This window comes from Ambystoma mexicanum, chromosome 14 (genome assembly GCF_040938575.1).
Source record: "Ambystoma mexicanum isolate Mex_15411 chromosome 14, UKY_AmexF1_1, whole genome shotgun sequence".
Lineage (NCBI taxonomy): Eukaryota > Metazoa > Chordata > Amphibia > Caudata > Ambystomatidae > Ambystoma > Ambystoma mexicanum.
Genome location: NC_090940.1, coordinates 98,795,731 through 98,819,730, shown reverse-complemented (window position 1 = coordinate 98,819,730; position 24,000 = coordinate 98,795,731). Strand labels below are relative to the sequence as shown.

The 24,000-nt window shown below is 47.0% G+C and overlaps 1 protein-coding gene across 4 annotated transcripts in view; it reads right to left on the bottom strand.

Moving 5' to 3' along the window:
- The window catches only part of SIPA1L1 (signal induced proliferation associated 1 like 1), a 1,823,374-nt gene that overhangs the window by 1,584,226 nt on the left and 215,148 nt on the right, over positions 1–24,000 (bottom strand). For all 4 annotated transcript variants that reach the window (XM_069638601.1, XM_069638604.1, XM_069638602.1 and 1 more), the window contains exon 2: positions 8,382–8,443. The gene's annotated coding sequence lies outside the window, so the exon portion shown is untranslated. The remainder of the gene's footprint in view (positions 1–8,381; positions 8,444–24,000) is intronic.

Below are 24,000 nucleotides of genomic sequence, written 5' to 3'. Positions count from 1 at the left end.
AGAGGAAGCACCAAAACGCACGAGACCATGAGGCCCAGAAGCCTCTGGAACCACCAGGCCGAAACGCTCTCAGACTGCGCAAACATCTGACACGTGGCCAACAGATCCGCCATTCTGTCCCCGGTCAGGTACACACTGCAGTCGATCATGTTCCAGCGAAAACCCAGGAAGATAAAGTCCTGAGAGACCGTCATGGAAGATTTCTGCCAGTTCACCGACAGCCCGAGGTGGAACAGGAGCTGAAGGAGAGACTGAAGATTGGAGGCAGCTTTCAGCGGGCAAGGACTGCGCAAGAGCCAGTCGTCCAAATACGGATATACGTGGATACCCTGCAGACGAAGATAGGCCGCGATCACCGACATCATCTTCGGAAAGACACGCGGTGCCAAACTTAGGCCAAAAAGAAGCACTCGAAACTGGAACTGCTCTTCTCCCAGAGAAACAGATATCTCCTGTGTGGACCCCAGATCAGGATATGCATGTAGGCATCCTGAAGATCCACCACGCTGAGCCAATCGCCCATCTGCAGGGAAGACCGTATCTGGCTGGGCGTGATCATCTTGAATTTCTCTTGGGGTAGAAAAAGATTGAACTGGGAAAGGTCTAGGATGGTGCGCAGGCCAGCCTGGTTGGGTTTGGGCACCATAAACAGCCGGGAGTAGAAGCCCTCCCCTTGCTCCCCAAGAGCAACGGGTTGCACAGCTCTGAGGTCCTGCAGTTTCTGCACCTCGGATTTTAGGGAGGGCGATCCAGACTGCTGGAAAGCAGGGTTGGAGGGTGGGGTAGGGACTAGGGGTAAGCGGAAGCCTGCCCGAGCGACTGACAAGACCCACCTGTCCTCTGATTGTCCGCCATGCCTTCCAATGAGACGCAATGTGTCCTCGCACCGGGGTCTCGTGCGAGCGAGGAAAAACCTCATTTGGCAGGCGTTCCAGTGGTGTTACCATGTGAACCTGAGGAGGAGGCTGAGGAGCGGGAGAACCACCGAGTCCGTTGCTGCCTCTGGCGGTTATTGCCCGAAGGAGTATCCACTTCGCAGGATTTCCGGTCTAGGAAGCCCCTGAAACCAGAGGAGGGCCGGCTCTGTGACAGCAGTCTCTGGGACCTGAAAGGGTTTTAACCAGGACTGACAAGGACTTAGCTGTCTGGGTGCTGTCCTTCGTTTTGGTGAGCTCCACATCAGTTGTGGAATGAAAAAGCTCCTTAACATCAAACGGCAGGTCCAACACCTTGTCCTGTACCTCCTTCGAGAACTTGGTGGCATGCAACCACGCCTGTCGAGGGGTGTCAACACCCAGCATAAGGCCCCGAGCCACGTGATGAGCCACGGCCTCAAGCATCCTGGACCAAGACTCTGACATTGGATAAACGCGCCTTAAAGTCTTCCAGCTTCTCAACCGGAATGAACTCCTTAAACTTTGCAGACCTTTCCACATCTTCATGTTCATCCCCCGCTAACACCAGTTCCGCGTTGGCCTGCCGGAGCAGCAAGGCGGAGTTAGCGAAAATCTTCCTCCCAAGGGAGTCCAGAAGTTTGTCCTCTTTCCCCAGAACCTGAGTCGCCATCGTAGAAGAGGACGCTGCAGGCCTGGACTGCAAATTGGCCGTGGCCACCACTGTAGAGGAGGGGGGTGGACAAGATGACATGGCCACATCTTCCGAAGAATGCAGCCTGTAACGCAATTGTCTTATTGATGAAAAGTCCAGAGTGTGGCTTTTCCCAGACCCTGCGGACCTCGGCCAAAACGTCCTTCTGCAAGAACAGGCTGGTACGCTCCAAAGGAGACAAGGTGAACGCCCGTGAAAGCCCCCCTCTCCTGCGGGGCAGGTGCCTCGGGCACTGGAACATCCAACAGGCACATCATGTCCAGTACCCGGCCATGAAAAGCTCTAAGAGCAGGGCTGGTCTTTGATGTCCTGCTCGCCCTGCACATCATCCGACAGGTCAGGATCCTGCTGAACCGTGTCAGGCATCATCTTGTGAACGGGGGCCAATGGGGGCAAGGGCGGAAGGGTCAGTGGAGGCACCGTAGGCAAGGGGGGTGCCTTCGGAACTGCAGGTGGAGCGGGAGGCGCAGGTGGGCATATCTCCCTAAAAAGACCCTTGAAATACTCCCTCATGGGGTCGGTACGCATGAGAGTCTAATTTGCCAAAAAAGGCTTCCAACGGAGACTGTTTTGGAACTGCCGGAGAAGGCCTCTCATAAGGAGGATAATTCCAGGGGCGCAGCAGGGAGGGTTGCCACACAGGCCCATCCCCCAAAGTGTCCACAAAAATCAAAGGTGCCGAACCCACAGGCAACGAGACATTAGGCGGAAGGGGCATCCGGCCGTTCCAATCATAAACTGGACGAAACTGATGCATACAAGGAATTTTATGTTCACCCGCAGAAACAACTCCTACACCTGAGGCCGATGGCGTAGTTGTAGGGTGAGTGCCCAAAATGGACGCCGTGGTCATGGTGGGAACTGCTGCCATTTTGCCATCACCTGAGGGGAACTGCGGCACGTGTGGAAGTGAGGCAGGGGTCCCCGTCGGTGGGTCAGGGGTCTTAATTTTAGCCTTTACATAAGGAACCTGGGCCGAGCCGGTACTATGTGGCCTGGAATGTTTCTGCAACATACCAGTGGCCAAATCAGTCTCCACAGGGAGGACCTCGGCACTGCCGGTAAAAGAGGAACTTTCACTCCTTGCCCCCTCAACAGTTCTGGCGTCGCAACAAGAGCGGGAACGGTGAGGCACAACTTTCACCGATAAGACCTTGGCAGGCCTCTCAGAAATGTTGGTCGCTTTAGCCTCTGCACAAGGAACCTCTGACCCAGGTCCGGTAATAGCCTTACTAGTGCGAGCCTCGAACATCCGTTCGGTAACACTAACCCCAGCCGAGGCCTCGGGGCGCACCGCAGTACTTTTGAGGGAAATCGACAACAAGGCCTCAGAGCGAGCTCCGGAACCCCACGACTCAGTAGAACAGGGTCTACAGGCAGCCCCCACAGGAGGGGCCTCGGAGCATGCTCCGGTATTCACAGGCCCCTTACGGAGACCCTCGGAGAAAACTCCAGTACAATTATTAGGCCCAGAAGGCACCTCGGGGCAATCCCCGGTGACAGAGCGATCAACACTCCTCCCAGCTCGGGAAGAGCCCGGAAAGGTATCTCCCGGCCGGGATGCTCTGAAAAGTAAAGAACTTACCGAGCGTTTCTTCTTTTCATCGATAAACCCCTGAAAATGCAAAGGAGGAGCACGTCGAAACACCTCCTCCCACCGCTCCAATCGACGCTGAAGTGCCCGGACCGAAAGGGAGTCACAATAAAAACAGGAGTCCCAACTGTGATCCGCACCCAAACACTCTAAACAAAGAGGATGGGGATCCGCCCTCGTGAAGCGTCAGTGACACAATGAACAATCTGGAAAGTCTAGTTTAAATGACAGACTAGTAAACAATCGCTAGCGATAACCAGAGAGGAGGAAAAAGGAAGAAAATCTTCGGCGATGCAAGCACGTCCAGTCCTGCTCGAGCAGAGAAAAGGACTGATGGGCGATACGCGGGCCCCGCGTAGAAAGAGGAAGGACAAAAGAAAACATTTTCTTTTTGAAATTTTGGATGCTTTTACAAAGCGCTCCCGTCCCGTCCCACAGGACGGAGAGCATAAGTATGGAGGAAAGGGGACAGGACGTAGGAGTATAAGTGAAATACTAAAACATTTAACGGAGAAACTCCATCACAGGTCCAACATGTTCCAGATTGTGATCCTTCTGTTTGGAGCACAGTATTTCTGTTCTGGTGACATCAGTATCCAGCACCAAAACTATGCAGCATATTTAATTCCTCTTCTAGCAATCCCAGTCGTATCAGAGTGCCAAATGTTTCCCTCTTGTACAATCTACCTTAGTGTTCTGGATTCATTAATATGATCCTAAAATTGATGGCTGAATCAGCTTTGAAGTACTGTCATCTAGTAGGCAATCGGACATGTAAACAAAGGCAATTCGTTGTCTCACTTTTTTCCTTTGCGAGTAACTACCCAAGTGACCAATACAATGAGAATGAGATCTCACCTCAATTATGAGCAAGTTGTAGCCTCGAAATTGTAAGTCAATTCCTTATTTTAAATGGCGTTATGCTAACTATACGAACGCTCTAAACAGATTACAATGATTGTATTTAACTCATTTGTTCCCCAACAATTCACTGGAACCATTTAAAGTGTTTTTCTTCAAACTCAAGGCTTTTTTTGTTCTTGGTTGCAAAGCATGAACAGATGGGTGTTGAGAAACTTGCGAAAAATCAAGATTATGCCTATTTGCATCAGGTTTGAAGGAATATATTAATGACCTATTAAACTACAAAAAAGAAACCGGATATAAAATAATATATGTTTCAGCAATTATTTGTACATGGATAGGTTGACTATCATTGCCCAGATGAAGGTGGGGCATTAAAGCTCTTCTGCCGAAACTAACATTAGTTGACAAATAGACCTAAGAGATTTAAAGAACCTATTGAAAATGATTTGACAGGGGGGCTGTTGTAATGTTCATGCAGTGAGTATGCAGGAACTTTGCAGTTTAAATTTGGAAAATGTTTATTATATATATGATATTAAAAATGTTTCTACATGAAGTCAAAAAGATATTTATTCACCAATCAATTGTGAAAATATGGAGAGTTAGATGAGATAATTTTATGCTCTGAAAGGCAATTGTACTCCTGGAAACAATTTTGTGACTGAGCCCCTCAGGGTAAAGTCAGCTGGCATGACTATGGCTTTAATTGTGAAAGCAAAAACAAGGGGGCTTCTGGGAGTTTCTCTACTAGCGGCCAATATCCCAGGTTAGAGTCTCTAACCCGGGATATAGGGCGGTAGTAGAGAAACAACCAGAAGTCCCCTTGTTTTTGCATATTAAGTAGCTTTGGGTGTTCACCCTAAATTACTAGGGTAATCTAGACGTGGCACCCTTGATCACTGTTCTTGGAGAGGCACAGCTCTGACTCTCTGACGAGGCCCAACCAGGCCTAAACACGTGTCTGGGTTTGCTGTTGGTACTCTTGTTCAGAAGAGAATTGCCAGGCATTTTGGTGCTGGAATGCCCTTGGGCAGGACAAAGACTGATATGTAGTGGACACTTCTCTTCTGTGAAAGGATGGCGACTCTGGTTGAGACTCTAACCCTGCATATAGGCCGGTAGTAGAGAAACTCCCAGAACACCCCTTTGTTTTTGCACTTTAATTGAGAAAACATTACCACTTTCCAGATCCCAAAAAGTCCAGGTAGATTGTCAGAAGCCACCCCAGCTGACATACCCAGGACCCCCACATTTACAGAGTGCCTCCAATTTTCTGTGGCCTCAAACCTTTCTAGGAGAATTTCCATGTCACCCACTGCATCCGTAATCTGTAAAGTATTTCAAATGTGTACCTTATTTTCTGCACCCTTTCTGCTAATATTGTCAACTTGGTAGCTGCTGCCACAAGACCCTGCTCCTTTTTACAAATCAGACCCTTGATACCTTCTAAACGGGTTGCTATAGCAGTGAAAGATTTCTCCACTTTGTCTACAGTATTCTGCAAGCGGTGAGTTGCCACAATCAGGTCATGTAACCTCTTGACAAAGTCCAGGCCCAGCGGTTGTCACCGCCATGACAATCGGTCACACTGCACCAATGGCTTACCCCAGCCACTAGAGTGGCCCGACTGATGAGTGACAACCAGGAGGGCTCTTCATTGCGCCTCCTGGTATTGGGGATACCAATGGACCGTGGCGTGCACCATAGTCTGTTTACTAGCACAGACAAGAGGAATGGCAGCTTGCAATGACCATCGGAGCAGTAGGCGCTCCACAGCCAAAACCTGCTTGTCCAGTTCTCAACAACTGCCGGGTCCGATTTAGGATAGTCCTCAACTCTCTCCCTGGATCACTCATTGAGTCAAGGCCCATATGTCACATTGTGCGCGCCATACTCCAGTCAGTTTTCCATCATAGGCAGAGGAAAAGCCCTTATTTGGTCCCAACAGGCTGATCACCTCATGTTCCACCACTCATTCCTTCCACCACCATCACTCAGACACTAGAAGTCTCCCCACGCTGTTCAGGCCTGCACTGTAATTCAGGAGCTGAAACCGCGCCATCATCTGAATCAAACTCCAGCTATACTGCATTTTTTTTTTTTTTTAAAGTCTCATCTTCAAACGTTCCAAGGTCTGCAACAGTTGGGTCTGACATAGTAGTTTGGATTCACATATAGAAATGTTAACTTAGCATGTTCCTGTTACAGAATAGATTGATAAAGGGCATGATCTCCCAATGGCATCTTGGCACTACAGCTGTAGATACGTACATTGATGGACTAAGTATGGCAGAACCCAGTTTTAATCATAGTACTGTGTGGTAGAGTGTAAAGTATGCACACATTATATGCGTTAATATTGCAAGGGGCAAGCAAACAATTGTGGACTTGAAGTTCAAGTGCCAGAAAATGGTCATGAGTATTGCTGCACGTTTTTGTAATACTGTCGTCAAAATTACAAATAAAATTCCTGAACATACAAAAATGGCTGTTTTAATTGAAGCTAACTGGATAACACATTGTTTTTACTGAACACACTTAAATGCTGGGCCATCAATGATATAGAAGGTTAGAATCACCAAGCTTCCAACATTCTTCTTATGGCAACTTTCCCCTCGATGCAAAAACGTGATTCCTGTAATGTAACATTCAACACAATCGTCTGAGGGATAGGCTCCCTCAAATGTGAGAGGTTGGTGAATAAGGAGAACGTAGGAAGAAAATTGGCGGGGGACTGAACACAGTAGAAACGTTTAAAGCTCAATGGCAAGTCACGTTGCAACAACCTTCTTTATGGTCCCTACTTCGTGTTACAGTAACAAATAAGGCCATTTTGGAAAATGTGAAAGTATTCCTGTAATAAATGTATTTAGCTTTTTGTTAACGATCCCTCAGAGATCTACTAGCGCCTGGCCACACAGATGTTAAACATTAGGCGTTACCGTAGAGGCAAATAAAACAGGAACCAGACCGGAAATATATGTTACCAATTGAGTTATAAAAACAATCTGTAGCCCCAAAAAGCAAACATTGGGAACGGTGGACCAAAGTATAAGCTCAGATATATTCACAACTCGTTCGATTTGAGAAAACTTAAAGCAGCCAGAAAATTATTCTTTAAAAGCAGTGCCCTTATTTAGGAGAATCACCGACTAAATTAGCTATTGTCTAATTAAAAAATGATTTTTGTATATTTGTTCTTGTTGAATGGGCAGCCAAATCAAGAACTGAGGGCTGTGCAAGGTTTTCAAATGATCCTACAACAGCTGGACGTAATGCTTATTGTGCACTAGACCAATGTATATGCATTTTTGTTTATAAGGCAGGCTTTTTCAGAAAAGCGCTAAAAATTCACCTTTTCAAATGTTCAACTATAATAACTTGACCCGCCTTTACCGAAATTGTCCAATAAAACTGATTACCTTTAAAATGGCAAATTCAATTAAAGAACCAATTAGATTTCAGGTTTATAGTAAATTGATTAAACATTCATTTCCCAAAGCATGCTACTTGTACAACGGTCAAAATTTAGATTTGCTGAGCAAGAGCTACCGCAGGGCAACCAGGATAACACGAGATGTTACTTTAACTTTCTGGCCATCGTGTATGATCCGTTGTGTTTAAAGGCGCATGTTGTAATTCTTATGTATTAACATTCTCAAATACTCAAAGTTAATGTCACATTTACATGCTTGGAAAGCACCAGTTTGAGATGCCAAAAGTAGCTCCTGGCAGCTGTTGGTTTCTAGCTAAACTGACAATCCCAGGCTAGAAGCAGGAGCTAAATCGCTCCCAGCTCCCACTAATTTCGAACTCCGTTGTACTTCCTGTTGTGCAGCTATTAATTATTTTGGGGATGTTTACATATCACAGACCAGTTACACGAGCCTCACAGTTTTAGAAAAAAATTCTTTTTCGATCAAGCAATAGTTATTTTTTTTAATGTAATGTCTTAAACCATCTTTCGAACAGGGCCAAAAACCTACACAAAATGCAAAAGAAAGTTGCATCTATTCAATAAAATGATGAAACCGTTAAGACTCAAAGGAATTGCAAAAAAAAAAAAAAAAAAAAAAAAAAACACAAATTGTACCTTTGCAAATTTAAAAATGGCAAATCTCAGAATCAGTACAACCACAGAGAAAGAATCCACAGGCAGATCTTCATGGATTGCAATTTATATGTTTTTCACATCGATAAACGAAGCCGCACTGTAAACAGTGAAATATGGCAATTACAAACACACATCCTCCAGCGCTTTTCAACATAAAGTTTAAAAATGAATATAAAAAAAATAAAAAGAACAGCTTACCTTGTATATTTTCAATTTGTTCAGCATCTCAACAATCCCGAAAATAAACCTCCATCGTTAACCTATAGAAAAAACAAAGCACAGATGAAACTCTGATTTGTACCCATTTTAGATACATGAAAACTTAGAAGTTGTTTCACAGATACTACAATACTTGTGTTCTGAAATGCCTCATCATGAACAGGCAAGTGGGATCAAACTAATGGCTTAGTTACCCCACCCAGCATCGTGCACAAGAGCTATAGCCGATTTGCCGTAGGAGGAATGGCCTTAATTGGCGCTTTCCACTAAAATCAAAAACACTGCCATAGGGGACAATTTTTTACTAAACGTTATCTATATACTTAATGAACGCGTGACTGTACCACCACGCACATGACAATATAAGGTTAAATAGCTGCACATCTCAATGGGCACATGCCACTTGGCGATATACTGTTGAAAACTTTAATCTAAAGCTAATATCTAGTTTTATTTGAAGCAGATGAACATAAAGGCATGCCAATTAAATGATCGGAAGAGTTTAAAACAGAATGCGTGCGATTTTTAGATCATTTCTATATTTGTTTAATTTATTTATTTGAATTTGTAAAGCGCACAAACAGCCCGCAGACATCGAGGCGCTGGAGCAGAGGTTAAGAATGCTTACTTGAGGGTTACAGTGAAGCCGCCCTAGAAAAATACTTGAAAACATTTCGGTAGTTACATGTTACAGTGCGTTGCAGGTAGGTTTTGAGAATTCAAACAAAGAGGTTAGTCTTGATGGCTTTGCGGAATACAGTGTGGGATTCAATGGCTCCGAGGTGCGGAGGGAGCGCATTCCAAAGGGTAGGGGCAACTGAAGGGAAGCTGGAGCCGCCCGCACGCGCTTTGATAGTCCTAGGGACAGACAGGAGGTTAGAGTATTGTAGTCTAGATGGTTTTTGAGAGACGGGTTTGGTGATCCTGCGGCTTAGGTAAGGAGGAGCAAGGTCATGGAGACATTTGTGAGTCAAGGACAAGGCTTTGAAGATAATTCTTTGCTTGACAGGAAGCCAGTGGACTTGTCTTCTGAGTTCAGAGATATGGTCTTTGCGCGAGAGGCCTGTGGCAGCTCCAAGCGCGTTATTCTGAACAGTTTGGAGTTTGGCTATATTCTTGGCAGTGGTACCAATGAATAGGGCATTACAGTCGTCGAGTCTCGAACCAATGATGGCTCTAGCGATGGTGAGACAGTTTTGTTGGGACAGGAATGGTCGGGTCGCATTGATGAGTTTGGAGTAGTAGGCGGATGTGGAGGATATGGCATTGACCTGTATGTTCATGGACATGTCAGGTTCAAGGTACACTCCAAGGGTTTTGATGGACTGGGAAACAGTGATGGGGATACTGTCTATGACGAAGGAGGAGTACTGTTTGTTCAGTTTATATATGACAGACGTTAATCATTGGTCATTTTATATTTTTAAAAAAAGGTACACAATTAGACCATATGCTATATTAAATGATGTATAGATTGGTCTTCTGAAATAGCCAAGAATCAACCCCTTTTTTTATTTATGGTTTGAAAAGGTTTCCTATAAAATGTATACAGGTGTTTATGTTGTATACAATTCTCTATAGGAAGTGTCAATTTTTAACTTTCAAGGTTTGAAGCTCTTGGGAATAAGCCGCATATCTGGGCTGTCTAATCTTTATGTTACACTAGTGCATTGCACGTAAGTGAAGTATACTCTTTGTATCAAGCACTGCAAGTGTCTCAAATGAAAATACTTGGAGTCTTATATTTACCTATATCAAAACATACAAGAACAAAATTAAATGTCAAGCACAGGCTCATTTACCCTTAAAATCCAGTTAACGATTCTTTTGTATTTTTGCTAAGTTTACTCAATTTCTCTATACGGGCCCCTACCTGTCCAGCAGGCCTAAAATACAGGCAACATACCATCTTTGCCTCCACAAAAGCACCCAGATCTACCTCACCCTACAGTCATACATTGGTGTCCCTCAATGATAAGAGGCTGCAGAACGTGCACTCTCCACTAGCCTCTGGTAAGCGAGAATCGATTCTTGGCGAGTAAGAAACGCTTTGCTATGTGCATATAGGGAATTGCCTTTTAGCAGCTTGCAGCTTTACATGTTTACCTCTGAACAAAGTTATAGCCCTTCAGCGCCAAACCGAGCATAAATGGACCCAGAATTTTTTCAAAGACAAATGGCACACTAACCCAAACAACCAGTTTATTCAGGGCTAGCCTTTCTACTGAAGAATTCTATGTTCTGGAAGAAGGGCAGTGGTGGAACATAATTCTCAGTAAGATAATTACTGCTCCACTCCATGCCATGCAAGCTCTAGCACTCAAGAAAGCAGATAAAACCTGCCTCTTAGCCTGGCCAAAAAAACACCAACAATAAAACGTTTCCCTAATGCAGTAATAAAGTGGTGTTAAACTGGACCCCTAACCTTCCTCATGGCAATACTGGGGCAGTACAGACGACAAAACCATTCTGGGTGCACATACGTGACCATCGCATCCATCAACCCCACACAATTTTCAACACATTTTTGGACTATGTCACCTGCCTGAAAAACACCCTGGACACCACTGGATTACTGGCCCATCCGAGTAACCACCTTCAATCCCCCAAAGACACCAATACAAACCCAGTTTTGCTCAAGTATCGGCTCTATTCAAGACTTCTGTGCGAGGCTTACACACCTATGTCATTTGATACCTCCCAATCGCCCCAATAAAAGGTCTTTTATAAAAAAAAAAAATTAACAAAAAAAAGTCTTCAGCAAACGTATCCGACTTGACTACATAGACCCACCCACTCCAACCACACACTACTGAAACAGATAAAGAACTGACATAAAGCAGGGTGTGGGGCAGGGCGCGTAGAAGATTGCAAGTTGCCAACACCACCCCTCCCTCCAACAAGGGCTTGCCCCATAGAGAAACACTAGCCGACAGCATGCTATAAAAAAAACCCCACCATCATCAATGGTTAGACTTATTAATGGCAGATATGCATTTCTATAAATATTATATAACCATTAATATAGCATACAGCCAGGAATACTCCTACATCCGTCCCCTTTCCTCCATATTTGTGCGACATTCCGTTCTTCGGGACGGGACCACTTTTGTAAAAAGCATCAAAACATTACATTTTTTTGTCCTTTTATTTTTTACGTGGGGCCAACACATTTGACCATAACCCTGCCTTCCTGAGCTCGACCCACGCATCACCCTTCAGTCCTTTTCCCTGCGTGGTCGGATGCACTTGCACCACTGGCAATATTTATCTTTTTGTTTACTTGTCCATTTCGGCTCCGGTTCCACAGTCATCTTTCCCTCTATACTGGAGTGGCTGGGATTCGGGTCCTGTTCCTCCTGAGAACGTCATTTCACAAGGGCAGCTTCCCCACTCCCTTTGCCTGGAGTGCTTATGCCCGGAACACCATTGGGACTCGTGCTTCTACTGCAACTCCCTCTCCGTCCATGCACTCCAGCGTCCGCTCGTCAGGTGGGAAGAGGTGTTGCAACGCGTTGCTCCACCACACTTACAGCTCTTTATTGAAGAAAAAAAGGAAACAACCGGTAGGTTCTTTCCTTTTGAGGGCACCCCGGCCAGGGGACTCCTTCACGGGTCCTCTAGGTCTGGGAAGGGTTCAAGTGGCTCTATTACCAGGGATTTCCCAGAGGTATCCCTGCAAGGGATCTAACAGGTGCACCGCAGTCTCCTCTGAGGACCCCCCGCATTGGGGCTGCCATAACCGGATCTTCTTCCGAGGTTCCCCTTTTAGGGGCTAAGGTTAGGCCAAGTACTTCTGTGGCTGTTACCGGGATCGGCCAGAGGTTTCCACATCTGGAACTAACTGCATTGAATCTAGGCTCGAGGTCCCCCTCAAGGTGACTAAACATACCAGGGTACCTCCCGAGGTTCCCCTTCTTGTGGCTATATCTGACACCAGCAGGATTGAGAGGGGGGGGGCCCTTTGAGGGTCCAGGCTTCAGGGGGCGATTAAGCATTCCCACGCTCAGACATGTGGCAACACTAATCCTGCTAAGGGGGCAAAGAAGTCAGTCACGCACCATAAGCCTTCCAGTACCGGCTCCGTGAAGAGTCCACTGCTCGGGGCCAATTCTTCAGCAGTCCCTAAGGTGTCGGGTAAACACTCTAGATCTGCTAGTACCGGCTCTGCCGAGGTCCCTTGCTCCAAGGCTAAAATGGCACATAAAACCCCTGACTCCCCTGTGGGGACTAAAGCCTCACTTATCCTGTGATGCTGTTTGCCTCAGGCGTTGACAAAATGGCAGCCCAACCCCCATGCAACACACCTGCCATTTTGGCTACCTCTCTTACACCAACATCCACCACCGCTGGTGCTGTGGGGACTGTTTTTGGGGCAGAGCAGCCCTTTTCATCTTTTGTGGTAAAAACCTGTTCCGCCAACCAATGGATTAGCATGCTCAGACACTGCTGCACACAGTCTCGCAATGGGGCACCACAGAGGTGAACGTCTTTGAGACATCATTGAACAGGAAACATCCTCTTTATGCTTCCAGACATGGGCTCAGGGTGTCTTCCTTGGGGGACGCCCTCGAGATCCCGTGGGACAAAATGAAAGCTTACGCATTTCCTCCTTTGCCACTGATTCATGGAGGAAAGGGGACCATGGACTAGGAGTAAGGTAGTCACTACGGTGAGTAACTTTGTTACACTCCTACGTTCCATCCCCTTTCCACTATACTTAAGGGAGATTCCCAAGCACTGACCAAAGAAACAACAGGATGGAAATGTCCCTTACTGGAAAAAGTTCTTAACTGCATGGCCGAACTGGGCATCAGCCCGGGAGCTCAGATCGAGACAAAGGGGTCTGCAAAAAGCGGCGGGAGAAGCCCACATGGGCTATTGACTCCCAAGGGACATATTTCTGGATGGCAAAAGCAGCCGTTTGAGAGGATTTGGTTGAGGAGGTGCACTCTCTGCTCGTATTTTCCTTGAATGAATCCAAATGTTTTTCCTATATTGCTTTAGGGTCTTAGGTGCAATCTGTTAAGTCTGTGCTACCAGACTGAAAAACTGAACAAATTGTGAAGGTCAACCGTTATAAACGGAAGACATAACAAATGCACTCTTTTGTGCTGAATTACAACAGCCAAACTGTATCAATAAACTTAACTTGTACAGATGTTATTTTTATAAAAAACACAGTAAAGTGTGTATTTATTTTTTCATGAAAGAAATTGTATACAATCGTTTTAAATTCACTCACTTAACCTTCAATTCAACTTAAACATTCTGTATATATAACCTTATATTGTCATATACATGATTCTTCGTAATAACACATTCAACATAATTTTTTCAGCAACAAAACTTCACTTAAAGCAAACTCCAGAATGCAGGTTAAATCCCTTTCAGGACACCTCAGGGAGAACCCTGGTACCAGAACCACTTGGGCCCCTAACGGAAACCAGAAGACCCCGGGAAGGAGTCCCCTGGCCTGGTTGACCTTAAAAAGTAAGGACCTTACCGGACGCTTACTTTTTTCGTGAATGAACTGCTGTAAATGTGAAGGAGGAATCCGTTGAAACACCTCCTCCCACCTGACGAGCTGACGCTGGAGTTCCCGGACGGAGAGGGAGTCGCAGAGGAAGCGAGTCCCACCAATGTTCCGGGCCCCAAGCACTCCAGACAAGAGAATGGGGATCCGCCCTCGCGAAACAACATTCACACCAATAAAGGACAAATCCCAGATGCTCGGCATAGACCGAGTAAAGAAGCCCATGGAAACGGAGCAGAAAGATGGACAAGAGAAGAAAAAATTAAATTCCCTACGATGCAAGTGTGTCCGACCCCGACCGCACAGAGAAAAGGATTGAAGGGTGACGCGCGGGCGGAGCTCAGGAAGGTGGGGCTACGGTCATGTGTGGTGGCCCCATGTAAAAATGGAAGGGTAAAAAGTTATTTTTGATGCTTCAAAAGTGCGCCAGTCCAGTCTCGATGGACGGAATGTCCCAAAGGTATGGAGGAAAGGGGACGGGACATAGAAGTACACGCAGTTAGCCTTATTCTGAAAAGTGACCTGTTTGTGGAATAGAAATGCAATCAAGTCAGCTGTGATTCATAACTGTCACACTTTAAGAAATATAAATTGCATGACAGCAAAGACAGGTCATGCAATGTGCACCCACTTGAGGCTATTCCAAAAAAGAGCATGGGATTACCTTACATTTCTGCTCATTAAAAAGCACATCCTGTTCTGCACATTTTAAAGCATTTCCTGAATTGATTAACACCCCCAGATTTGCGGTAAAGGGGTAAAAAGAGCCTTCTGAATGGGCACATAAAATACACCCATTCAGATGCCCTTTGTAAATTTGGCTGCTCCTTTTTTGGCACAAATCATGAGATGTGTTAACGGCCCACATGCATCCCAAAAATTTGTTAAGATGGCCTTTTGTTATCCATTTTAATAACTTGGCATTTTTTTCAGGCGTTTTTGAAATAATTGCCCTTTTTGTAGCAGTTTGTGCAAGTGCCATAAGATGGAGGGTATGCCTAGTCTTGCCCAATAATATTAAGGGGGAGGGGATGATAAAAACGCTCATTTGTCTTAAAAAATCGTGTGTATGCAGATTAGTGCTATTTTCCATCTCTCAAAGTGCCCCAAACTAACACCAAACTTTTAAATATTTGTATTTAGGGTATGAAAATATCCAAGCGAGTGGGTTACTGCTACAATCCCCAGAGGATTCTACCTCACCTTTTACTGTGCCTTACCAACTAGCTTTGGAAGCAAACCGAGGCAGAAGTTGGGGTGAGGTGGTAGGGAGGCACAGGAGGAGCACATTCCTTGGATGTGACAAACAAATGAACTTTCAAAATCTAAATCAAAAGTTTCCCACTTCAGTGAAGGAAGCATTGCTGTTTTTTTGCATTGAAAGACAACTGCTAGAAACAGTTCAAGGAGTTGGTCACCTCTTCCCAAGGGAGAGCCACCCCCATTGGGACTACGGATCTGAGCCTCCTACGCTGAACACACCCCTAGGGGACATGGTAAGCGGGAACCCACTGGAGGAGTCTCTCTCTTAGGGGACAGGAAACCCCAGAGAGGGATGTAAGGCAACATCCCTTCCCTGCAACACCAACATCTTTATTGGGTACATACGATCCAAGGTGTATGGTAACCTTATGCCCCCCTCCCCTCTAATGGCTAGCATGGTTCAGACCCACTTTACTCTGAATCATTAAGGAAAACCACAGAAAAGCTGAAAGAACATCCTCCTGGAGGAATGTCTGAGAAGGGACCAATCAAATAAGACTCTGCGAAGCCCCAAGCGTTCAAGGAGGCCACGGCACAAACAGGGTGTGGCTGGCAGGAGAGAATGAATGCCAGATGAGCTGTCGCAGGCCACACCTTGTGAGTGCAGCAGAGTCACGCCGACGGTTGACCGGCGAGGTCCCACACCGGGAAACGAACAAGAGCAGAGTGTATTGCAGGCTGGGTCGAGGGCGTGCAAACAACGGCTTGCAAACAAACCGCACACCTGTCCCGAAGGGACCGGAAAAGGAGTCATGAACAGCTGACGTGTACCTTAGCAGACTAGCCATGTGAATGGCCCAGGGGAAAGTCACATACACTGCACCAGCCTCCCGAGGAGCACCGCCTGACACAAACAGGTACACAGTGGCTCTAATGGACTGGGAGGTGGGCGGTAAGCTAAGCGAGAAAAGCCCCAGAGTGGGGAGGTCACCAAGAAGCCCCACAGTAGAGGAGTGCAAGGGGGTGACAAAAGCCCTGGAGCAGGGGTAGACCAGAGGAGCGCCAGAGTGGGGGGAGAGAAGGAGACCAGCCTCGGAATGGAGAGACTATTAAGACGCCATAGCATGGGGAGAGACCCTGAGATGCCCCACCCCCGGGAGTGGGGGCAGGGGAGAAGAGACCAGAGAATCCCTTGAGTGGCGGGGATGGGGAGACAGAAAAGCATCAGAGGGGAGAACAAGAATCCCCAGGAAAGCCCAGGGTGTGGAAGAGTATATAGGAACCAAAAACCTTCTGATGAACCAATTCACAAGAATTGGGGATGCCAATTTATAGTAAACACTACTGCATTTGTTTTAGCCATATTTATACATTTTCATACAGAGTCTAGTAGCAGTGTCAAAATACAACATAAAAATGAAAATAATGAATATTGGTTCATACTTTACAGTCTAAATATGAGTGAAATGCACAACTATCCATCTCATCGCCAGGATAAACACACATACTGACTACTTAGGAAGCTAGGAAATTAAATGTGAAAACTATGAAAACTTGTTCATACTTAACAGTATAAACAAGAGTGAAATGTACAAATGTTTTCTCTCCTAGCCAGGATAAAATACAAACTACTCCAGTCAACAACAATTATCTAAAAAGGACTAAAGCTGGCACAAAATTAGGATCGCATACCTGTCCATTACATAGGAAATAACTCATTAACCAAAATGGCCACAATGCGCAAAAACGTACTGAAGTCATCACGCAAAGATACGCGATGACGCCATCGCATACACGCATAAAAGCCAGTGAAATTAAGTAATTGCCAGATCGCCGATGATCATCAAAGGAGGCAAACTGAACTCCCAAAGCGAAGGAAAAAGCACATTTTTGGATAAAACAGGAATAGTTAAATGCAGAATGTCTTTGTTGAAAGACTTTTAGTAACCATTCAAAGCTTTGAATATTAGCATTATAATTAATCATCAAGACTATCGCTCTGGGGTTTAAGACTATCAATAAATCGAGGATAATCAGAATGACAAGGTTACGCACCATAGTGACTACCTTTCTCCTAGTCCAGTCCCCCCCTTTCCTCCATACTTGTGGGACATTACGTCCTTTGGGACGGGAGCCCTTTTGATAAAAAGCATCAAAATTGAAAAATGTTGGTCCTTCTCTTTTTACATGGGGTACCGCACGCGGCCGTAACCCAGCCCTCCCGAGCGCCGCCCGACAAATCACCCTTCAGTCCTTTTCTATTGCCAGGTCTGCAACCATTTAAGCAATAATAGAGGATACTTATTAGATGGGACAGCGGGCAGGCGTATGAAGGAACGGGGACTATGAGTAAGGTAGTCACTACGGTGAGTAACTTTATTATACTCCTACGTCCCATCCCCTTTCCTCCATACTTGTGGGAGATTCCAAAGCAATCCTCACCGGTAATATTTGTGGATGGAACATACCTACTGAAGAAGGTTTTTAAGAACAGCCTGGCCAAATTGAGCATCGGCCCTGGAGCTCAGATCCAAGCAGTAATGCTTACAAAAAGCTGATGGGGAAGCCCACGTAGCTGCCTTGGCAATGGTTTCCCAGGGAACATTTATGGAAGGCAACAGCAGCGGCTTTGCCATGTACAAGATGGGCACGAATGCCTTTCGGAGGCTGACGGCCCTGAATGGTATTCGCTTCTGAAATACAGGAGGCAATCCATCGGGAGATAGTAGCCGTTGAAGCAGGTTTCCCTTTCAGATCTCCAAACGTAACAAAGAGTTGAGGAGTTCCTTAGTTCAGTTATTCTGTCCAGATAGAACTTCAGAGCTTGACTGACATCTAAATTGTGTTATACTCTCTCAGCGTCTGAGGTCAGGTTCGGAAAAAAAAGACAGGTAATGAGAGAGTGATTCAAATTAAAATCAGTCACTACTTCAGGAAGGAAAGATAGGAGTGTGGAGCACAACCATATCCTTATGGAAGGTAAGGAACGGGTGTTCCACGGACAAAGCTTGAAGCTTGCTTACTCGCCTTGCCGAAGTCACTGCAATCAAAAAGGCAACCTTCCAAGAAAGGTACTTTAGATTCGTCGTAGCCATGGGCTCAAATGGTTTATGGCATGAGGCAATCAGAACCACATTTAAATCCTACTTTGAATGAGGAATGCGTACATGTTGAAAAAAGGTGCAATAAACCTGCAAAATGCCTTTTAATGACTGGGTTTGTCAAAAAAGGAACAGGTGTCAGTGGACAGGTAGGCGCCAATAGCCGAAAAGTAAGTCCTACAGGACAAGACATGAATGCCCGAAGCAGCCAGATGAGAAATGAACGAAAGGACAGTGTCAATCGAGGCATGTCTGGGGTCTAGTTGCTTAGCTAAAACACTAGTGGCAAAACCACTTGGCTCCTATACCGAGACCTTGTAGAAGGCTTCGTGGCCGCTTGAATAATACGCATATTGTCCTCAGACAGGTTAAACTGGGCTAGGAATTTGAATTCAGGCACCAGGCCGCCAAGCTGAATGATTGTGGGGAGGGGTGCCACATCTGCTGACTGCGCTGGTGAAGCTGGCTGGGAATCAACGGCAGTCTGATCGGAGGACAAATTGACAGATACTGGAGTTCTGAAAACTAGAATCTGGCTGGCCACCAAGGAGCTATGAACAGGAGAGTGCAATTCGATGCACTCCAGAGCTTGCAGAGTGACCGATGAATCAGAGGAAGAGGCGGGAAGGCATATGCCTTAATGTTGCGCCATGAGATCTCGAAAGCATCCCCTAGAGGATCAGGCCATGAGATCGTTCCTGGATGCACAAAGAGGAAGTTTCTTGTTTGTGGAAGTCGCAAAAAGGTCCACTTCTGGAGTGCCCCATTGACAAAAAAAGTTGGAGGACTTCCATGTTCAGTTCCCACTCGTAGCTGGCCGCTGTCTGTCGGCTGAGTGAGTCTGCAGTCACAATGAGTTGCCCCAGAATGTGTACCGCCAATAGCCAAATGCCGTGCTGAATGGCCCATTCCCAAACCTGAATGACAAGGTCCACAAGAAACGGTGACTTGGTACCACCCTGCTTGTATATATAAAACATTGACACCGAGTAGTGTGTGCAGACACGGACCACCTGGTTCGTGATGGATGGTTGGAAAGTTTTCAGCACCAGAAAAACAGCCAGGAGCTCCAAATTTATATGAAACTGCCTGTCCTGCAGCGTCCATAGATCGAAAACCTGGAGGTGATCCAGAGTTGCTCCCCACCCCAGGAGAGGTGTCTGTGGTAATCGTCACTTGTGGGCAAGGCTCCTGAAAGGAGGCCCCCCCACTCCAAGATTGTTGGTTGAGGACCACCATAGAAGGTCAGCCATCATGCAGGATGGTACTGGAATCATCTTGGAATTCGATTCCGAAGCCCGACACCAAGAGCTCCAAAGAACTAGCTGCGTACGCCTCATTTTGAGATGCCGAAGAGGAAGAGCAAGCACGCACAAGGCCATGAGGCCCAGAAGCCTCTGGAAACACCAAGCCGTCATGTGCTCCGACTGGATGAAGCGTTGACATGTGGCGAATAGAGCCGCAATCCTGTCTGCTGTCAAATACACGCTGGAGTCTATAGTGTTCCAACAGAAACCCAGAAAGATCAGGTCTTGGGGGACCGTCATGGAAGATTTCCGCCAGTTCACTGAAAGCCAAAGGTGGAACAGGAGCTGGAGGAGAGACTGGAGATTGCTCAATGGCGCCTGTGGACAAGGGCTTCGTAGGAGCCAATCGTCCAAGTACGGATATACATGAACACCCTGTAGCCGAAGGAAAGCTGTGATGACATATCTTTGTAAAGACACGCAGCGCCGAGCTGAGACCAAACGGGAGAACACATAACTGTAAGTGCTCCCCTTCCAGGGAGAACCGCAGATATTTCGATGCAGTCTCCATATCAGGATGTGCATATATGCATCCTGAAATTCCACTACACTGAGCCAGTCGCCCTCCCGAAGAGAGGACTTTATTTGGCAGGGTGTGATCATCTTGAATTTCTCTTGGGGAAGAAAAAGGTTGAACTGGGAAAGGTCGAGGATGGTGCGCAGACAAGCCTGGTTGGGTTTGGGCACCATGAACAGTCGAGAGTAGAAGCCCTCCTCTTGCTCCCGGGGAACAGGTTCGACCGCCCCGAGATCTAAAAGCTTCTGAATGTCTGTTGGGGGGGGGGGGGTGCAAGCCAAAGGCCGCCCGAGCGATGGCCAAAACCCACCGATTCAGTGATGGTCTCAACGCCTCCAGATGAGACGAGATTCGTCCTGCAACCGGAGTCTTGTGCGACCGACAAAAAAATGTAATTTTGCAGACTTGTTGACAGGGAGACTACCTACCCCTGGAGAGGAGGCTGAAAGACTAGAGAAAAACAGACCCTGTTGCTGTTTGACGGGTGCCACCAAGCGGAGGTTCAGTTCTGCGCGCCTAGCGGTCCAGGAACCCCCTGAAGCCAGAGAAGGAGCGAGACTGAGACCCTGACCTCTGTGTATAAGGGGCCTTAGATGGGACCTTTGCCAGGACCGACAAGGATTTGGAGGTTTGGGTGCTCACCTTGGTCTTTGTAAGTTAGTCACCCGTAGACGATCGGACCAACTCTTTGCCATCGAAGGGAAGGTCCAGAACCTTATCTTGCACCTCCTTCGAAAACTTCGTCACATGGAGCAACGCCTGGCGGAAGGTGTCAATTCCCACCATCAGGCCTCAAGCTGAGGTACCCACATGGTGTGCCGCAGCCTCCAGGAGGTCCTGTACCAACACCCTGGCGTCCGACAAACCGGCCTTGAAGTCGTCCAGCCTATCCGTAGGAATGCACTCCTGGAAATCAGCCAACTCCTTCTACAGTGTCATTAGCTGCCACCAGGATCAACTCGGTATTTGCTTGGCGAAGTTGCAGTGCTGAGTTGGCAAGGACTTTCTTGGAGAGAATCTGAGCCGCAGAGGCCGGATTGGATTGACGCGTGGACGCAGCTATCACAGTCGAAGAAGGGAGCGAACTAGATGCCAACGCTATGTCCACAGAGGTGTGAAGGCAGTAACAGGCATCGATTCTCTTATTGATATGCAGCCCAGTGTGGGGCTTATCCCAGACCTAGTGGCCTCAGCCAAAACGTCCTTTCGGAGGAACAGGCCGGTGCGCTCTTGTGGTGATGTCATGATCACGGCCAAAACTCTCAGAAGAAGTTCCAAGAAAACCTGGTCATGCGCCTACCATTCATGGATGGAGTGCTGACTCAATGGTGATGGAGCAAGCAAAGGAGTCACTTCCTGACTTCCAAACATGGCTGCCTCATTTGTTCCTGGAAGTCACTGTATGGTCTAGGCATCTTTACTCATTCCCTACTTAAGCCCCTCCCCTCGAGTGCTCCGCGCTTCGCGCCTTTCTGCTTATGTAATTAATGCTTATCGCGGTCTGCTCTGTCAGAGGGAATTTCTGTCATAATACTTCCACAGTCACCTCAGCATCATAGTTTTAGCAGTTCCCGGACTACGTTTAGTTCCTGGTTTCCTTCATAGTTTCTGTTCGGCAGTCCTCTGTGCCTTCGTCAGTAATTCCAGTCAGCTGATCCTGTCACCGCTAGCAGACGGCGTTACTCTTGGCTGTCTTTGAAATGCGCTGTTGTTCATTGAGCGCCTTTTCCAGTCACGGCATATTATCACAGCAAGTATTTCTTCACACATGTTGCCTTGAACTGTGCCGTTGCGTATTGAGAGTTTTTTCTGTCACGGGATTGTGTTGATGTTTTTCCTATGTGCGTTCACCTTGTAGAGCAAGTTATTTATGTTCCGCTTTAGAACCTTTCACATACATATTAGAATGTTTATTTGACTGCTCTCCGAGTGTTCTCTTAGTGGTTAGTTTCCGGATGGGTAGGCAGGGACACTGGGTTCGTTCCTCCTAAGGCATTCTCCATATTATAGGTTGTGTCAGCTATTATCACGGGGAAGAATTAGGCCATTCATTTAGTGGTTGTTAGACAACCAGTATAGGACTAGCTGGTATTTTCACAAACCTACGGTGTTCCTCTGGAATTGTTGCCGCCATCCTGTTCCTTTTTCTCCTAGTTTCTCTCTGCTAATTCCCATAAACAGTTCCAGATAATCTCCCTTGCCCAGTCATTGATTAAATTCTTTTACTCACACACACACCTACCATTTAGTCCAACCTCAGTCCATTCTTCAGAACAAGCGCCCCTGCGCAGAAGCATGATGGAGAGCCCACCATAAACAAGCAGAAGGTAAAGAGGAAGGGTGTTACAATACAATTGCAACATTGAGCTAGTGCCCTTGCTTCATGAAAACTTGAAGTCTTTTCTTAGAGGGATTTCTGTGCATTAACAGGAACGCCATCGCTGTAGGAAGGTTTCTAATTAGAGGATTGCATCACTCACTAAGAAGAGTTCTAGTGGTGTTTACTCAGAGTTCAGGTAAGCGTTACAGGTGACGAGATGAACGCTCCTGAAAGAAATCCTTCCTGCGGAGCGTGGCCCTCAGGAACTGGAATGTCGAGGAGGGTCATCATATCTCGAACCCTGTCAGGGAATGCTCTGACAGAGCGGGGCTGCTCATCGCTATCCTGTTAGTCTCGGGAGGATAGCTCAGGGGCAACGTGTTCACCTTGGAAGCAAGATGACACAGAGCAACACGGGTTCGAACCCAGAGTCCGCGCTTAGAAACCTCTGGGTATTATGCACGTTATAAATAAACCTATCATATTATTTCATCTGCTGGAGGGTCATCCAGCGAATCGGGAGCAGACAGCTGGGCCGCCACAGGTTTAAAATGCTATCCTGCTCTACCGGTGTCTTCTCTATGGGAGACAGCGGGGGAAGGGGAGGAAGCGCTGAAGGCGCACCGATAGCAGGAGATGGTACCACCGCAGGAGCCACTGGAGCCATCGTGGTGGAAGGTGGGGACGGAAGTTCAGGGTTGATTTCCTTGAGAAGACCCTTAAAGTACTCTTTCATAGTGTCAGAATGCATGAGCCTCTGAAATTTCCCCAAAAAATACATCCTCTGATGAAGGTTTAGGCGCAGGGGTAGGGGTAGGCAGAGGCCTCTCATATGGGGCATACCCCACTAACCCAATGAGGATGGCTGCCAGGAAGGCCCCTCCACCAATCGGGTCGTCCGCATAGACCAGCGGGGCAGAAGTAGGCGGAAGCGAGACAGTATGCGGCAGCGGCATCCGAGCAAGCTAGTCATAAGAAGGGCGGCGCAGCCATCGAGAACCTAGGTGTAAGGGAAGAATCCAAACTGGCCACAGTAGACCACGAGGGTTGGGCCGGCATTTTGTCGATGTCTGAAGAGAACATGATGCACAATGAGTCACATGCGCAGATGATGCAATCGTCTCCTCAGGCTGGTCAGGACACTTAAGTAACATCTTAGCCTTCACACATGGCTCCTCGGCAGAGTCAGTACTGTGAGTCTTGGATGTTTACTTGACATCTTGGACGCGGCACCAACAATAGTCTCCAGCGGAGGGACCTAGGCAGAGCCGGTAACAGAGGAGTTACGGTGCAGGACCGCCCTCTTTGCCCCCTCGACAGAACCGGTATCACCGCGATGAGCACAGGTACGCTGAGAAATCACCCTTACAGACTAGACCTTAGGGACAGGTCTCTCGGTTTTGTCGTTACAGACCTTAGCCTCAAAAAGAGGAACCTCAGGTTTTGTCCCGGTATGTGTAGCTATCTCGGGAAAGCCTCAAGCTGTGGCTTGGTACAGAAAGCTCCAGAAAAGGAGGCCTCAGGGCGTGCCCGGGTGTCTGCTTGGAAAGCTCCAGAAACGGAGACCTCGGAGCGAACCCCGGTGTCCAAAGCCACAGATGAACAGGGCTGGCG